At 46.2% G+C, this 12,636-nt stretch overlaps 1 protein-coding gene across 1 annotated transcript in view; it reads right to left on the bottom strand.

Moving 5' to 3' along the window:
- LOC147692601 (guanine nucleotide-binding protein G(i) subunit alpha-2) overlaps positions 1 to 12,636 on the bottom strand; it is a 468,721-nt gene that overhangs the window by 190,574 nt on the left and 265,511 nt on the right. The window lies entirely within an intron of this gene.

Below are 12,636 nucleotides of genomic sequence, written 5' to 3'. Positions count from 1 at the left end.
TATGCTTACGGTGATGGTTCCGCATGCAGTCGATACTCTTTTGAATCGTACGAAAACTCAGCACTTGACGAGTGCGAGGTTGTCTGGGTACGAATTGACGCTTTTGGCAAGCCACATTCAGATAAAACGTTGTAATGTCCTAAATCCGGCAACTTTGTTACCAGTTAGTGCAGAGTCAGATGAAGTAGCAGAACATGACTGTTACTTGCGGACAGAGGAGGAAACAAAAGGTCGTGTGGACCTTAAAAACACCCCATTGGAAGACCCGGATGGCACCCTGTATGTGGATGGGTCATGTTTTAAGTTGCCGAATGGTGATGTGACTACTGCTTATGCTGTGGTGACATTGAATACTGTTGTTGAGACTGCGAGATTGAATCAGAATTCTGCCCAAGCTGCAGAGCTGATTGCTCTCACTAGAGCATGTGTATTAGCAAAAGGTAAACGTGTGAATGTGTACACCGATAGTCAGTATGCTTTCGGTGTAGCGCATAGTTTTGGACGGTTGTGGCGAGAGCGTGGTTTCTTGACGTCGCATGGCACGAAAATACAGCATGGCCAGCTTGTGAACGATCTTTTGGATGCATTGACTTTGCCGGCTCAAATTGCAATTATTAAGTGTAGTGCGCATCGTAAAGTGACGGATGATGTTGGTCGTGGTAATGCGTTTGCAGATGAGATTGCTAAGGAGACTGCTCGGAACCTTAGCACTCGAATGTATGTGACAAGTTCGGTTAGGTGGCCTACAGAATCAAGTATGTGTGAAAATACCATAGAGAGTGTGAAAGCTATTCAGAATGAGGCCACCGACACTGAAAAGATGAAGTGGAAAGAAAGTACGGGAAGGTTGGATGTGAATGGTTGCTGGATTGATTTGTCGGATCAGAAAAGATGGATGTTGCCTGATGCGTATGTACTGGCCGTTGTGCAAATGGCACATGGGTTAGCACATATTAGCGCGAAAGGTATTTGCAAGTTGCTGGCTGATGTGTGGAAGAATGATGGAATTACTAAGTGTGCTGAACGTTTGGTGAAGAATTGTATGGTGTGTATAATGTACAATCCTGGCAAAGGAACCCCAACTCCTCCTGGCAGTTTTGCTCCTCCTTCGTATCCCTTTGAGGTGATCCAATTGGACTTCGTCCATATGGAGAGATGCAATAACCTGAAATACGTTTTGGTTGTGGTTTGCGCATTCTCCCGATGGATTGAGGCCTATCCCCTCAAAGACAATACTGCTTTGTCTACTGCGAAAATCCTACTGAAGGAATACTTTCCTCGGTATGGAATGCCTAGAGTCGTGTGGTCAGATAACGGAAGTGAGTTTGTTGGAAGTGTGATGAAGAGTGTGTGTAAGGGCCTTGGAATCAATCAGAAATTCCATAGCGCCAATCATCCTCAGTCAGCTGGATTGGTTGAAGGGTACAATGGCACCCTTAAACTAAAATTAGCGAAGATTCAAGCTACGACTGGACTTTCGTGGCCTGATGCTTTGCCCCTAGCATTACTGTCAACTAGGGCGACTGTACACTCCCGAATAGGGCTTAGTCCCTATGAAATAGTGTTCGGCCGTCCTGCGAATGTGTGGGGGGTTCCTAGGCCAGGAATGTTCTCTGATCTTGAGTTTCCGATGTTGATCGATTACTTACATGACTTGACTGCTAAACTGAGGTTAATTCATCAACAGGTTTACGACGCCTTGCCGACGCAGACGGAGGGTCCAGGCCACCAGCTCCAGCCCGGGAACTGGGTGGTTACTCGTAACTTCTCACGAAAAAACAATCTGGACCCCCGATTCACCGGACCTTACCAGGTGCTCCTGGCCACGAGGACTGCCGTTCGTCTTGAGGGGCGGAAAAATTGGGTACATGCTACCCATTGTAAGCGAGTCCCTATTCCTTTGCCGGCAGACCCGTGGATAAGGAAAGGCATCGCGTCAACAGAAACAGAAACATTGCCGGCGTTTGTACCTTTTAGCGACGCACAGCTTGTTGGAGAACCCTCAGCGCAGCAGAAAGTCACTGTTGAACATTTGTCAGCAAAAGACTCAAGACCAGATCAACGAACTGATCAGCAGGACGCTGTCTCTTCAACAGATCCTTTGTTCGACGAGCAGACACGTCCAGGGAAACATCGATATTCTTTGCGATCTCACACTAAGGACAAATAAAATTTGCTTGCTTTGCTGAGATTGATAACTGCAATATCCTCGTTTCCCATGATCAATTTTGAACATTCGTATCATTGAAAGTTTTTGTATATATATCAAGCTTCCTCCTTGTATCTTTTTTCTTCCACAGCTGAGAAATATTGTGCTAAATAAATACATATTGTGTATTGAGGGCCGTAGGGCCGCGCGCGTACTTCCTTCTGGACAGTAGGTCTTGACGCTAGGTTAAAGACCGTCGGTTCCTAGGAACTCCTGGGGATTGACTATTGCTGCACAGAACGAAGTGCGTCAAGAAACGTTGCGGACGGTCGTAGGGAAATGGCATTTTCGAAGCTGAATGATTTGGAAGGAGCTCAGGCGTATAGAGTCAAGCTGCAGAAACTTAGTCGTACGAAATGTTTTGTATCCCAATTGTTTGTTTTGTTTTTGACTGCTTCTGCATTTTTGGCGGGTGGGGTATATTACGCTATATCTTACGTTTTCCTTGCTACTCCTACTCCTTACCCTAACCTTACTTCTACTGCTTCTCCTCATTCCTTTCATATGTTACCAGAACACGAACAGGCTAGACGTGTAGAATTCCGCAATAATTCCTTTATCCAGCTCCTCCATCAGCATCAGTTAGTGGTTAACACTACTAATTGTTGGGTGTGTGGGTTGATGCCACATACTACGGGTAAGGGAATTCCATATCTGGTGTTACCGTATAGTTCCCAAGGGTCAGCTCGAGCATTCCAAACAATGTTTCGAAGCGCACTGGGTTCCCACCCCACGCAAGAACAACGTTCCCCCAACTTTGGTCCTACCTCGTATCAGAGGCTGCTATCGATGGCTATAGAGGATATGGAAGATGAGATCCATGATCCTTTTCTTATCCCTAGAGAAGAGGTACAAGCCTATAGGGTCCTAAGTAGAGGGGAATATAGTATGTTCACTAATGAAAAGCAGCTTAAAAGCTCGTCTCCAATATGGGTCGTACCCCACACTGGTAATCTTTGTCTTGTGGGTCGTGGCTCGCAAGCCTCACTTGGAGTAAGTGCTTGCACTGAAAGTTACGTTCTGCCAATGTCCCCGTCCCCTGTGTTCCTGGCTGCCAAGGGTACATACTTTATCTGTCATGATCGTGCATACACATGGTTGCCCGCAGACTTCATGGGCTCATGTTTCGTTGCAAATCTGTTGCCTCCGACGTTTACTGTAGATGCCGATTATCATAAGACTAGAGTTGTACGAGGCGTAATTAGCGAAGAGGATACTGCCGGTCAAGAGGCAGGAGACTTTTTCAAGGGTTTCCTCCCGTTTTGGGGACCTATGGTTAATAGTAGGAACCTGAGACATTTGACTCGAGTGGTAGAATCGACAGCTAATATTACTGCCAGTGCCCTTGGTAATATCACCACAGAACTTCAGGCGGAGAGACTTATGACATTACAAAACCGTATGGTTTTAGATGTTGTCCTAGCAGATCGTGGTGGGGTGTGTAAAGTGATCCATTCGAGCTGTTGCATTTTCATTCCAGATAATGCTCCTACTGTCTATCAAGCCATCTCGAAGTTGCATAAGATCTCCGAATCCATACACGTGGATGTAGGGGATTGGACGCTACTTGGTTGGTTTTGGGGCCTGGTGTCGGCTTGGGGTTGGAAGATTCTGACGATCATCGGGGTTGTGGTAGTGTTCCTGTTCACGTGTTGCCTTTGTGTGCAGTGTGGTCCTGCCTTATGTGGCCTCTGTGCTACAACGTGTATGAGACAACCATCTGTTACCAAGGGGACTCGATCGGACAGAGCTATGCTACAACGACATCTTGATGGTCTGATGAATATCGAATTTGATTCCGACTAGTGCTTGCCTACATGAGGGCAAAAGGAGCGTCTGAGGTTCTGTGACAATTGTAAGTGGTGTTTTCGACTCGCATGAATATGGGCGAGTCTAGTATCTATGAACCGCAAATGACGAGTTTAGTAAGTGTGCGCAGTTTCGCTGTGCTAACTTAAACCGTTCGTTTGTTACGTGGGTTTTTCATCTGTACCCACGGGTTCCATCTTAGATACGGCATCCATTTTGTCTCTTGCCCTCAAGTAGCCAGCGAACGGACGCTGTCCGCTTCGCGACCCTGGGACTCCCAAGATATTTGCGGAAGACACATGTTCTTTGAAAGTGTCTTTATGATGAGGGGGTTGCTGCTGTAAGACAGATGATGCCGCTCGAGGCTCATCTTGCCGCGCGGACTTATTGTCTCAGCCGTGCATCTCATTAGGCACGTCCCTTTGATGCCTGTATCTCGTGCTTCTCGATACCTCCCTTTTTACACCCTTTCCGATCTCCCTACTGTCTCCGTCTTCCTCTGCACCTGTCTTCGTTCCTATTTCGATCTACTTTACTGCTGATTGGAATTTGCTAATGGTGGGAAGATGGGTTTTTACAGTTGGGAACCGCCAAATGTTTCCGCACTTATGTTCTGGACCTTGTGTGTTTCAAAGTGACCAAAGCGACCCCTCTGAGAGCGACTTGTGGGAACCAGGTTGTAAACTATTGTGTAGCATGTTATCCTATGGGTAAAAACTGTATAAAAGGAGCGATCCACAAATACAATTTGAAGCAGTCTCCCCGAACTACACTCGATGTACTTCCTGTGACTTCTGTGTTCCCTGCAGTAAATAAACCTTGACTCTTTGACGCCGAAGGAAGTGTCCCGTGTCTCTGTGACTTGTACGCCGGAGCAGGTTACCCACGAAGGTTTCAGGTGTTGTGCCCTGGCACCGCTGGGTCCAAAAGAACCCAGTCCTTCAGGGGTGTTGCATGTTATGGAAGCTTCAATGTAAGATCTGTGGGAGATTTATTTTAAAAGGAAGCAAACTACCTTCACAACTTCAAAAATAGTCCATCATGCCACTAGAAGGAACTACTACTGTAAAACAACAAAGGCAAAGCAAATGTAAGCTGAATGAGCTGCTTTCAAGACTGGGTCACACATCTGTAACTCTTTCTTGTGTTTATAAGGGCTAGAGATGAGGTCTGGATTAAGGTGCATTAGCAATGCTGCACATGCATCTCTGACCAGGTGTAGTAGGGGCTGAAGCAAGGAACTAAACAAGTATGTTGGCAGAGATGTGTGTATTTTATTTCTTTGTATTTATCAAGTTTTGTATACATATAGCAGATACATGATTTACAAATGTAGTAAATAAAAAATACATAGAGCTAGTACATATGAGAAGTGTACGATAACCAATGGCATCTGTAGGCTATAACATAAATTAGAGCCAGAGGCATCAGAGCACTTTGCCGAAATAACACAGAAGCAAATTATAGGAGGTACATATTGAGTAAATAAAAATACATAGTGGCAGTTTGGAAAAGAGGTATACAAACGGCATTAAGATATGTAGACGATAAGGATCTGAGGTAGTTGAATATGATATATATACAGTAGGATATGTGGACGACAAATTCCGAGGTAGATATGACATGGTCTTAGAGAGGTGGCGTAGAGTAGAGGCACAGTTTTTCCCCAAGGTAACGAAGCGCAGATTTATTTGAAGGGTGTGGGATAAGGGAGTCGGGTCAAACAGAAGGCTTAGGGGGAGGGTTTAGGTATTGACTGAGATGGACTAAGTTTCTTCCTGAAGTGAGGGAATGATGGGTTACCACGTAGATCCGGAGGCAGCGAGTTCCAGATTCTGGGAGCTTTTGTGGAGAAGGAGAGGGTGCGAGGTCTTTCTTTCTTAAATTTGGGCAGAATCAGAAGTAGACTGTTTGAGCTTCAGAGAGGACTCTTTTGGCCAGCTTTTGATAGTTTGTTTGAAAGCTAGATTGTTTTTTCCGTGTAGAGAGCTTGGTGCATAATGTAAGCAGTTTTAAAAATAAATCTTGCCTCGATTGGTAGCCAGTTGAGTTGCTTGTGAGTGGGAGTAATTTGCTCAAAGCGACTCTCCCCCGACAGCAGTCTGGCTGCTGCGTGGAGTGTAGCTGTCAGGGGTGCAAGGAGTGTTTTCAAAGGGTCTGTGATCTTTGAGTTACCCTAGTTTAGCTTGGAGAGGACTAGGATTGCACCACAGACCTCAACTCTTCTATGGTGATGAAGGGTTTCATTTTGATAAGGTGCTTCAGAGAGTAGAATGCATTTTTGGATGTCACATTGATGTGCTCTTTCATGCTCGGGTTTTTGTCACTTTTAATCCCCCATGGATTTGACAGAGCTGGAGATGGATTGTTTGCAGTTCAGTGCAGTGCGGTTGTCGAGCCAGAAGTCTACGAGAAAGGACTTTCCTTTCGGTCGGATGAGGAAAAGTTCTGTTTTGTTGGGGATGAGCTTGAGCCTGATTGCACAGTGGAAAGTGTGCTGTTTGGGTGTTGGATATCTTTCATTGACAATATTTTGATGTAGAGTTGGGTGTCATCTGCATAGAGGTGATAAGCAATGCTGGCTTGATTCAGGGATTTCATATAGAGGTTGCAAAGGGCAGGAGACAGGATTCACCATTGATGAACTCCTTGTGAGACTGGTGCTGCTTTTGTGGGGTAGTTTAGTTTGACTAGCTGTGACCGCTGGCTTAGGAAAGATGCAAATCATTGAAGGACAGTTCCATTGATGCCAGCACACAATGAGAGTGTGTTTAGGAGGATGCCATGGTTGACAGTATCAAAGGCAGCCGAGAGGTCCAAGAGGCAGGCCTGGCCATCATCCAGAGATCTGTGTAGGTCTTCTGTGATGTTCAGTTTTGCGGTCTCTGTATTATAGTCTTTCATGAAGCCAGAGCAAGGTGTTGTGCAGGTTGCATTTCTTTTATATGAGTGTTGAGTTGTGCCAGCACACATTTTTCATTGGTTTTTACAAGGACATGGAGGTTAGTAAAAGGTTTGCAGTTGTTACGGTCGTTCTGGTCAGAATCTGTTTTTTTGATGAGGGTGGTGTCTTGGCTGAATTTGAGGGAGGCCGGCACGGAGCCGCACAATAAGGAAGCATTGATTATTTCGGTCCATGCAGGCGAGACAATGTGGCTGAGATTTTTGACAAGCACAGTAGGAAGGGGGACAGAGATGTGCTAGGTGGGTTTCAAGCAAGCTAGTAATTTGACAATTTCATCATCAGGGATTTTTCATTTGCACAAGGTTGCAGTTGGTGTTCTGGATTGCTCAAGGTCGAGGAGGGGGGTGGGGGAGTTGGAGGGGGGTGGGGGAGTTGGGGGGGGGGGGGGGGGGACAACCCTTTAGTTGGAGGTGGTGCCTGAGTTGGACTCCTATGGGGGCACCCTTGGTCCAGGGAAGTGATTTAGGTGGGTCGATAGAGACAGAGAGGTTGATGTTAGCTATTTTTTCAGAGAAGAATCTTGCGAGCTCTTCATATTGCTTAGTAGTCATAAATTGAGTGTTGAGGGAAATTTGTTGTTTGATGATGTTGAAAAGGTCTTTAGGTCTGTTCATAGATCAGTCATGTTTAGCTCGGAAGAATGACGATTTTTCTCTGAAGATGGGAATTTTGTATTTTAGGCGGGTTGTTGTCTCCAGTTTCTGTTTGTCAATCGGAGTTGTTGTCCCTTTTTATTAAGGTCTTCATTAAACCAGGATCTGGAGGGGATAATTCTGGATTTCTTGAGTTTGAGAGGGGTGACTGTGTCGAGGAGTTCAGCCATGTTTGTGTTTTAGTGGACTGTGAAGTCATTTGCGGCAGTGAGGTTTGTTGGAGGAAGAATTTGGGAACTGAATAATGCTTCTAACTCTCCCCGGGGGATTAGATGTATGTATGTAGGGCTTGGGATAGATGGTCTGGGGAATGGCCTTAGGTTGGATGGTGTTGAGATCAAAAAGAATTAGGTGGTGGCCAGTCCAGTTGGTGGGTAGGGTAGAGTGGAAGGATAAGGTGTTGTGCTTATAGATGATTGCATCAAAGGTAGAGTCCTTATTGTGAATTTGTTAATTGTAATGTTGGGTGAGATTGTTCCCTGCCAGGAGGGTGGATAGGGCTTGTACTATTGGATCTTTGGCATTATTTCGGTGCAAGATTAGATCTCCTGGTATAATGTCTCTTCTGCCTCTTGGTGAGCTTTGTGTTATTAGGTCACTTCGGTCTTCCAAGAAAAGTGTTTTGTCACCTGAAGGGTGATAAATGACATGACATTTGATGGGGTTTGGGCCGTTAGAGGTGAGCCGACCTCCCAAATATTCAAAGTTGGGGCATTTGGTAGTGTGGAAGGGAGTTAAGCAATGATCGTTTTTGTGGCTAATCCACCACCGACATGATCCTTGCGGTTGCAACAAATGATTGAGAAGCCCAGTGGGGTGAGGAGATCAATGAAAGGATACGAGTGGTCATTCAGCCTAGTTTCAGTTAGAAAGCAAATGACAATTTTAATTGGTAGGATGGTTTCAGCTATTTAAATGGCATGCTTGGCTGCTGAATGACAATTTAGTCGTTTTCAGCAAAGCGTGGGTAATGTTCTTGAACCGGCTGACTGGGTTGGATGGTAGTTGGGCAGGTGGCCTGGGAGGGTGAGGGGTGTTCAGGGTCCTCTTCGTACCAAGAATGACCAGGATCTTGTGCGGGCTAGGAGCATTGTCATATGTGCTGCTCAGTATTTCAGCTTCCAGCTGGGACATTCCAGTCGTGGAGCGTCTAGGTTGGCTGTGGTGATGAGTTTAGGGGATGGTATGCCTAGGGGTAAAGGATGGGGGTGTGGTCGAAGTCTACATCTGCAGCAGGATCAGTGTTTGGCATAGAAGCGTGAGGTTGGGGCAGGATGTAGTTAATCTGTACATCCTTATATAGTGATTCAACTCATCCTGAATAGTGCTGATTTTGAGTTCTAGACGGGCTATTGTCGGGATCAGTTGAGAGGCAGTTGGGTCTGAGGTAGGGAGTGGGGTATGCTGGAGTTCGGAGTCTACGGTAGAGGTTAAAGAAGTATCCAGCCTGCTGTGGTTGTAGGACTGATAGGGGATTCAGGCATGGAAGAGGAATCTAGATGGGCAGTGGAGGTGTGCCTTGAGACGAGGGAAAGTAATTCAGCTAGTAAAACCGAAGCTTCAAGGCGTCTGGGCATGGAAGAGGCTGCAGGGGTACTGGGGATACTGCATGGGTGCGTTCTCTAGGAGAGGGTGGGGTTGGTGGTGAGAGCGGATGGCATGGAGGTGCAGAAAACACGGAAAATATCACAAATGGATAGGTTTCACTCGGAGTGCTTCTGGAGCCAAAGTGCTCAGAGCAAGTCAGAACAAGAACATGAGAGGTTTGGGAGATGAGCTGGTGTGATGGGAATCCCCATTTATATTACCCCAGGGGGAGAGTGGCAGAACAGGGTTTGAAGGGGCAACATCGACACGGATAACTAAGTCTGCATCAGGGCAGCCAGCTGGCCAGCAAGGTAAATAGGGGAGCGGAGCCCGATATGACAAGGCCTCTAAGATGTTACAGAGTGTGAGGGTCCCACCTTTTGAGGCCAGGATGTAGTGGAGACTGGCTCACCTGTATTTTAGGGCATCAGAAGCATAGGGCCCCTGCATGTCTCCTACCAGAAGGATTAGGGAAATCTCCCAGCAGCCGAGCCCAATCCAAGATGGCTGACTGGTGCAGAAACTGGTATCTGGAGAGGGGCGAGAGGTGCGACAGGACCAGCAGAGCAGGTGGTGTAAGACCAGCCGGGGAAAGTAAGCCCAAGAGATTAGCAGCACCACCTGTCTCCAGCCCTGACGAACAGTGCCTATGTCCCAGCAGACAGGCCCAAACCAAGATGGCCGCTGGGCACAGAAACAGATACCAGGAGAGAAACTGGTGTAAAGGAGGGCAAGTGGATGGTGGGCACTCCTCCCGCCCTCCCCAGGATGGTTCAAGCAATGCCACAGTTACAACTCTGCCACTGGTCAGCAGAGATGGTCATGGAGCATTAGTGTTAAGGTATTGGGTGCCTCCTGGCAGATTTAGCAGGATTTGGGCTTCTTCTGCAGCATCTGCGGCCCCAGTGCCTGCTCCCATGACTGAAGGCACTGGTATTGTGGAGGGCAAGTAGGGGGTAGGCGCTCCTCCTGACTTCCCAGGGATAGAACCCACAATGCCACAATGTTAGTTAGGCCAAAGGTCGGCAGAGGAGTCATGGAATGTTAGTGTTACGATGTTGGGAGTCTCCTGGTAGATTTAGTAGGGTTTGGGCTATCTTTGCAGCATCGGAGGACCTCAGTGCCTGTTCCTAAAACTGTACCCATCGCTATTGAGTGGGGTAAGTAGGGGTTAGGCGCTCCTCCTGGTCTGCCCTGGTTACAATTCTGCACCACGATTGGGCCCCATACTAATCACCTCTGTTTGGGAGCACAACCGTTCCAGCGCACTCCACTGCATATACAGCCGCTTCACCACACCCTGGGGGCAAACAAAGTGTGTACTCGCTGTTCAGTCCGGCACTACTAATTCGACCACTTCCGACTGCTGCGACCAACCGCGGGAGGCCCCAGGCACTCTTCTCGCGCCTGGGTTCGAGTGAAGTGACGGATGACACAAGGAATCAGGTCCGGGAGATCACCACAGCCAAATCGTCAATACTCAGATGCCAGGGAGGTAAGCTTATGCACATGCACCGCGGTCGCTCGCCCAGAGGTTGGCTCATGCAGGCTCATTCGGGGATATTCACAAATAGTGATCTCAAAGGCTGGGGGCTTCTCAAAGGATCGACCACCTGGTTGACATCTTGATTTATTGTGTGCGTGTCTGAACAGTAGAGTAGCAAGGGTGCCATTGGTCCTTATAAAAGTAAAGGAAATTGCCCCTTTGACTGCTGTTGGGATAGTGAATAACTACGATTCTGGATATAAACACTGCAATAGCATACAATGCTGCAGTCCAAAATCATAGATTTCAAAAATAGATTTAAAAATGATAACATTGAAAATAGGGTCTCTTCCAGTGAAAAGTAGACAGGCCCAATCTATTGGCTGAAACGCATCAAGAAAATGTGTTTTGCACTATGGGCATGAAAGAAAAATCAAGTGAAAATATAGCAACCTAGATTTTGAAAATCTGACTAAAGGGACTATTATGCCCCAGGGCTTGGAAAAAATCCAACTGTGAGTACAGGTCATGTAACTTAATAAAATCACGAGACATTCAAGGCCTCCAGACATCCTTGTTTTCTTAACGTAGGACTAATATGTTTGTGTGTGTGTATGTATATATATATATATATATATATACATATATACATATATATTTTGTGTATGTATAGGTTACTTCATTTGTCAAAATGATTGCCTTAGTCAGGGGCTGCTCTCACTATTTGGTGCTCTGCAGCAGCTCAGCTTTATGTTCTTCATAAGACATCTAACCTGATAAAGTCTGCTCTTTATTCCAACTTGTCAAAAAACGACCTTTTGCTTTACTTTAACAATGAGCTGGGAGGGTTTGGGAGCATTACGTAAAGCATGGGGTAGTACAGATGTGAGAAGACAGCAGCACATAGGGAGAGAACAATACAACACATGCTGTCTCATGGAGTGCAAGTCATTCAAGCAAAGCATGGTAAAGAAGCCGTGCTCTAGTGGGGGGACAAAGACAAAAAAGAAGCCAATTAATACGAAATAATCTAATTAAACTCACAAGATAGACATCAAATGATGGATAATGGGCTGCAATAAAGTCAATTCAAAGTACTGATTTTGCGCACAATAGGTCTTAGAGATCAAACAGCTAAAGCTGCCTGTAGATGAGGCCTAAAATGGTAGATTTTAACATTGGCAGACTGTTTTTTAGGCGGCCAAAAAGTAAGAGATGCATTTGAAAATATGTATCAGAAGTCATGATTATCTTGCAAAAGAGGAACAGCTGCTTTATAGGGTCGGCTTATGTCATTAAAGGCTCATGGAGCGTTGCCTACCTACATTTCCCTACAAAAAGATAGAATGCAAAGCAGTTGCATTGTGTTCTGTTCCACTATCCTGTCTGTTCTGCCTACCTCTCCCCGAACTGTCTGGCACAGAGCCGCTGGTATTACCCTGTGAGAGCACCGGTCTCCTCAGTGCCAAGCTCTTTTGACATCGTGCGTCTTGAAATCCCAACCACGCGACCCAAAAACAAACAGGTGAAAATGTACGTTCATGACAGAAAGGGTAGGACTAGGAGCCTTGCACGATGTGAAACGTTTACCTGCTTCAGGTCGGAGGGTGATGTTCAGTGTGCTGTTTGTGTACAAGCCAAGAAGCGATGAAAACAAATGCTTCAAAGGGTGAGAAGGGTGTGCACCTGTGTTGGCAGCACGGATGGTGGCCCCTGGCACTCAAAGAGAGTCCACAAACGACGGGGCGTGCCTGGACTCAACTGTCAACACGGGAATATACATTTTCAAGGGGTGAGAGGATCCATAATCTTACTTTTTTTTTAATGTATTTAAATAAGTTTTATATAGCGCTAGCTCCACCCGGGGGTATCAGAGTGCTTTACATTTGCATAATAATAATTAGGGAATATTAATATATTTATATAA

This window comes from Lissotriton vulgaris, chromosome 9 (genome assembly GCF_964263255.1).
Source record: "Lissotriton vulgaris chromosome 9, aLisVul1.2, whole genome shotgun sequence".
NCBI classification, from domain to species: domain Eukaryota; kingdom Metazoa; phylum Chordata; class Amphibia; order Caudata; family Salamandridae; genus Lissotriton; species Lissotriton vulgaris.
This window is presented reverse-complemented; position numbering and strand designations above follow the sequence as displayed.